Source organism: Anopheles darlingi, chromosome 3 (genome assembly GCF_943734745.1).
Source record: "Anopheles darlingi chromosome 3, idAnoDarlMG_H_01, whole genome shotgun sequence".
In the NCBI taxonomy this organism is placed as follows: domain Eukaryota; kingdom Metazoa; phylum Arthropoda; class Insecta; order Diptera; family Culicidae; genus Anopheles; species Anopheles darlingi.
Window position 1 is genome coordinate 36,541,367 of NC_064875.1, and position 6,000 is coordinate 36,547,366.

Below are 6,000 nucleotides of genomic sequence, written 5' to 3' on the forward strand. Positions count from 1 at the left end.
AGGAGCGGCCAACAGAACCTGGAAATGGTCCGCAAATGGCATGAGCTGTTAGGGGTTTTTGAGTGTCACCTCACAGCAGGTAAAACCCAACCTTATGATGAATCCGAATGGGATCGCTCATTGCAACACATCGTGCCAGATTTTGTCATAGCGAAACGAAGGCTATGCAAACTGGGCTGTGGAGAGGAAAGTGGCGAGTCTCATTTCCTTGGTGGACATGAAATCACCTGGACCTGGAAAAGGAAGAAGCTGTTCTTGCTTGAGATCGCGCTTGGCAATCAAAGTGCAGCCTACAGGTGGCCTGTCAAGTCACCGGAAAAATGGTGACTTCATCGCTATCAATGGCACCGTGGAGGAGCACCAACAAAACCTGAAAATGGTCCGCAAATGGCATGCGCTGTTAGTGGTTTTTGAGTGTCACCTCACAGCAGGTAAAACCCAACCTTATGATGAATCCTAATGGGATCGCTCATTGCAACACATCGTGCCAGATTTTGTCATTGCGAAACGAAGGCTATGCAACCTGGGCTGTGGAGAGGAAAGTGGCGAGTCTCATTTCCTTGGTGGACATGAAATCACCTGGACCTGGAAATGGAAGAAGCTGTTCTTGCTTGAGATCGCGCTTGGCAATCAAAGTGCAGCCTACAGGTGGCCTGGCAAGTCACCGGAAAAATGGTGACTTCATCGCTATCAATGGCACCGTGGAGGAGCGGCCAACAGAACCTGGAAATGGTCCGCAAATGGCATGAGCTGTTAGGGGCTTTTGAGTGTCACCTCACAGCAGGTAAAACCCAACCTTATGATGAATCCGAATGGGATCGCTCATTGCAACACATCGTGCCAGATTTTGTCATTGCGAAACGAAGGCTATGCAACCTGGGCTGTGGAGAGGAAAGTGGCGAGTCTCATTTCCTTGGTGGACATGAAATCTCCTGGACCTGGAAATGGAAGAAGCTGTTCTTGCTTGAGATCGCGCTTGGCAATCAAAGTGCAGCCTACAGGTGGCCTGGCAAGTCACCGGAAAAATGGTGACTTCATCGCTATCAATGGCACCGTGGAGGAGCGGCCAACAGAACCTGGAAATGGTCCGCAAATGGCATGAGCTGTTAGGGGTTTTTGAGTGTCACCTCACAGCAGGTAACACCCAACCTTATGATGAATCCGAATGGGATCGCTCATTGCAACACATCGTGCCAGATTTTGTCATTGCGAAACGAAGGCTATGCAACCTGGGCTGTGGAGAGGAAAGTGGCGAGTCTCATTTCCTTGGTGGACATGAAATCTCCTGGACCTGGAAATGGAAGAAGCTGTTCTTGCTTGAGATCGCGCTTGGCAATCAAAGTGCAGCCTACAGGTGGCCTGGCAAGTCACCGGAAAAATGGTGACTTCATCACTATCAATGGCACCGTGGAGGAGCGGCCAACAGCATGAGCTGTTAGGGGTTTTTGAGTGTCACCTCACAGCAGGTAAAACCCAACCTTATGATGAATCCGAATGGGATCGCTCATTGCAACACATCGTGCCAGATTTTGTCATTGCGAAACGAAGGCTATGCAACCTGGGCTGTGGAAAGGAAAGTGGCGGGTCTCATTTCCTTGGTGGACATGAAATCTCCTGGACCTGGAAATGGAAGAAGCTGTTCTTGCTTGAGATCGCGCTTGGCAATCAAAGTGCAGCCTACAGGTGGCCTGGCAAGTCACCGGAAAAATGGTGACTTCATCGCTATCAATGGCACCGTGGAGGAGCGGCCAACAGAACCTGGAAATGGTCCGCAAATGGCATGCGCTGTTAGGGGTTTTTGAGTGTCACCTCACAGTAGGTAAAACCCAACCTTATGATGAATCCGAATGGGATCGCTCATTGCAACACATCGTGCCAGATTTTGTCATTGCGAAACGAAGGCTATGCAACCTGGGCTGTGGAGAGGAAAGTGGCGAGTCTCATTTCCTTGGTGGACATGAAATCACCTGGACCTGGAAATGGAAGAAGCTGTTCTTGCTCGAGATCGCCCTTGGCAATCAAAGTGCAGCCTACAGGTGGCCTGGCAAGTCACCGGAAAAATGGTGGCTTAATCGCTATCAATGGCACCGTGGAGGAGCGTCCAACAGAACCTGGAAATGGTCCGCAAATGGCATGCGCTGTTAGGGGTTTTTGAGTGTCACCTCACAGTAGGTAAAACCCAACCTTATGATGAATCCGAATGGGATCGCTCATTGCAACACATCGTGCCAGATTTTGTCATTGCGAAACGAAGGCTATGCAACCTGGGCTGTGGAGAGGAAAGTGGCGAGTCTCATTTCCTTGGTGGACATGAAATCTCCTGGACCTGGAAATGGAAGAAGCTGTTCTTGCTTGAGATCGCGCTTGGCAATCAAAGTGCAGCCTACAGGTGGCCTGGCAAGTCACCGGAAAAATGGTGACTTCATCGCTATCAATCGCACCGTGGAGGAGCGGCCAACAGAACCTGGAAATGGTCCGCAAATGGCATGCGCTGTTAGGGGTTTTTGAGTGTCACCTCACAGTAGGTAAAACCCAACCTTATGATGAATCCGAATGGGATCGCTCATTGCAACACATCGTGCCAGATTTTGTCATTGCGAAACGAAGGCTATGCAACCTGGGCTGTGGAGAGGAAAGTGGCGAGTCTCATTTCCTTGGTGGACATGAAATCACCTGGACCTGGAAATGGAAGAAGCTGTTCTTGCTTGAGATCGCGCTTGGCAATCAAAGTGCAGCCTACAGGTGGCCTGTCAAGTCACCGGAAAAATGGTGACTTCATCGCTATCAATGGCACCGTGGAGGAGCGGCCAACAGAACCTGGAAATGGTCCGCAAATGGCATGCGCTGTTAGGGGTTTTTGAGTGTCGCCTCACAGCAGGTAACACCCAACCTTATGATGAATCCGAATGGGATCGCTCATTGCAACACATCGTGCCAGATTTTGTCATTGCGAAACGAAGGCTATGCAAACTGGGCTGTGGAAAGGAAAGTGGCGGGTCTCATTTCCTTGGTGGACATGAAATCACCTGTACCTGGAAATGGAAGAAGCTGTTCTTGCTTGAGATCGCGCTTGGCAATCAAAGTGCAGCCTACAGGTGGCCTGGCAAGTCACCGGAAAAATGGTGACTTCATCGCTATCAATGGCACCGTGGAGGAGCGGCCAACAGAACCTGGAAATGGTCCGCAAATGGCATGCGCTGTTAGGGGTTTTTGAGTGTCACCTCACAGTAGGTAAAACCCAACCTTATGATGAATCCGAATGGGATCGCTCATTGCAACACATCGTGCCAGATTTTGTCATTGCGAAACGAAGGCTATGCAACCTGGGCTGTGGAGAGGAAAGTGGCGAGTCTCATTTCCTTGGTGGACATGAAATCACCTGGACCTGGAAATGGAAGAAGCTGTTCTTGCTCGAGATCGCCCTTGGCAATCAAAGTGCAGCCTACAGGTGGCCTGGCAAGTCACCGGAAAAATGGTGGCTTAATCGCTATCAATGGCACCGTGGAGGAGCGGCCAACAGAACCTGGAAATGGTCCGCAAATGGCATGCGCTGTTAGGGGTTTTTGAGTGTCACCTCACAGCAGGTAACACCCAACCTTATGATGAATCCGAATGGGATCGCTCATTGCAACACATCGTGCCAGATTTTGTCATTGCGAAACGAAGGCTATGCAAACTGGGCTGTGGAAAGGAAAGTGGCGGGTCTCATTTCCTTGGTGGACATGAAATCACCTGTACCTGGAAATGGAAGAAGCTGTTCTTGCTTGAGATCGCGCTTGGCAATCAAAGTGCAGCCTACAGGTGGCCTGGCAAGTCACCGGAAAAATGGTGACTTCATCGCTATCAATGGCACCGTGGAGGAGCGGCCAACAGAACCTGGAAATGGTCCGCAAATGGCATGCGCTGTTAGGGGTTTTTGAGTGTCACCTCACAGTAGGTAAAACCCAACCTTATGATGAATCCGAATGGGATCGCTCATTGCAACACATCGTGCCAGATTTTGTCATTGCGAAACGAAGGCTATGCAACCTGGGCTGTGGAAAGGAAAGTGGCGAGTCTCATTTCCTTGGTGGACATGAAATCACCTGGACCTGGAAATGGAAGAAGCTGTTCTTGCTCGAGATCGCCCTTGGCAATCAAAGTGCAGCCTACAGGTGGCCTGGCAAGTCACCGGAAAAATGGTGGCTTAATCGCTATCAATGGCACCGTGGAGGAGCGTCCAACAGAACCTGGAAATGGTCCGCAAATGGCATGCGCTGTTAGGGGTTTTTGAGTGTCACCTCACAGTAGGTAAAACCCAACCTTATGATGAATCCGAATGGGATCGCTCATTGCAACACATCGTGCCAGATTTTGTCATTGCGAAACGAAGGCTATGCAACCTGGGCTGTGGAGAGGAAAGTGGCGAGTCTCATTTCCTTGGTGGACATGAAATCACCTGGACCTGGAAATGGAAGAAGCTGTTCTTGCTCGAGATCGCCCTTGGCAATCAAAGTGCAGCCTACAGGTGGCCTGGCAAGTCACCGGAAAAATGGTGACTTCATCGCTATCAATGGCACCGTGGAGGAGCGTCCAACAGAACCTGGAAATGGTCCGCAAATGGCATGCGCTGTTAGGGGTTTTTGAGTGTCACCTCACAGTAGGTAAAACCCAACCTTATGATGAATCCGAATGGGATCGCTCATTGCAACACATCGTGCCAGATTTTGTCATTGCGAAACGAAGGCTATGCAACCTGGGCTGTGGAGAGGAAAGTGGCGAGTCTCATTTCCTTGGTGGACATGAAATCACCTGGACCTGGAAATGGAAGAAGCTGTTCTTGCTTGAGATCGCGCTTGGCAATCAAAGTGCAGCCTACAGGTGGCCTGGCAAGTCACCGGAAAAATGGTGACTTCATCGCTATCAATGGCACCGTGGAGGAGCGTCCAACAGAACCTGGAAATGGTCCGCAAATGGCATGAGCTGTTAGGGGTTTTTGAGTGTCACCTCACAGCAGGTAACACCCAACCTTATGATGAATCCGAATGGGATCGCTCATTGCAACACATTGTGCCAGATTTTGTCATAGCGAAACGAAGGCTATGCAACCTGGGCTGTGGAAAGGAAAGTGGCGAGTCTCATTTCCTTGGTGGACATGAAATCACCTGGACCTGGAAATGGAAGAAGCTGTTCTTGCTCGAGATCGCCCTTGGCAATCAAAGTGCAGCCTACAGGTGGCCTGGCAAGTCACCGGAAAAATGGTGGCTTAATCGCTATCAATGGCACCGTGGAGGAGCGTCCAACAGAACCTGGAAATGGTCCGCAAATGGCATGCGCTGTTAGGGGTTTTTGAGTGTCACCTCACAGTAGGTAAAACCCAACCTTATGATGAATCCGAATGGGATCGCTCATTGCAACACATCGTGCCAGATTTTGTCATTGCGAAACGAAGGCTATGCAACCTGGGCTGTGGAGAGGAAAGTGGCGAGTCTCATTTCCTTGGTGGACATGAAATCACCTGGACCTGGAAATGGAAGAAGCTGTTCTTGCTCGAGATCGCCCTTGGCAATCAAAGTGCAGCCTACAGGTGGCCTGGCAAGTCACCGGAAAAATGGTGGCTTAATCGCTATCAATGGCACCGTGGAGGAGCGTCCAACAGAACCTGGAAATGGTCCGCAAATGGCATGAGCTGTTAGGGGTTTTTGAGTGTCACCTCACAGCAGGTAACACCCAACCTTATGATGAATCCGAATGGGATCGCTCATTGCAACACATTGTGCCAGATTTTGTCATAGCGAAACGAAGGCTATGCAACCTGGGCTGTGGAAAGGAAAGTGGCGAGTCTCATTTCCTTGGTGGACATGAAATCACCTGGACCTGGAAATGGAAGAAGCTGTTCTTGCTCGAGATCGCCCTTGGCAATCAAAGTGCAGCCTACAGGTGGCCTGGCAAGTCACCGGAAAAATGGTGACTTCATCGCTATCAATGGCACCGTGGAGGAGCGGCCAACAGAACCTGGAA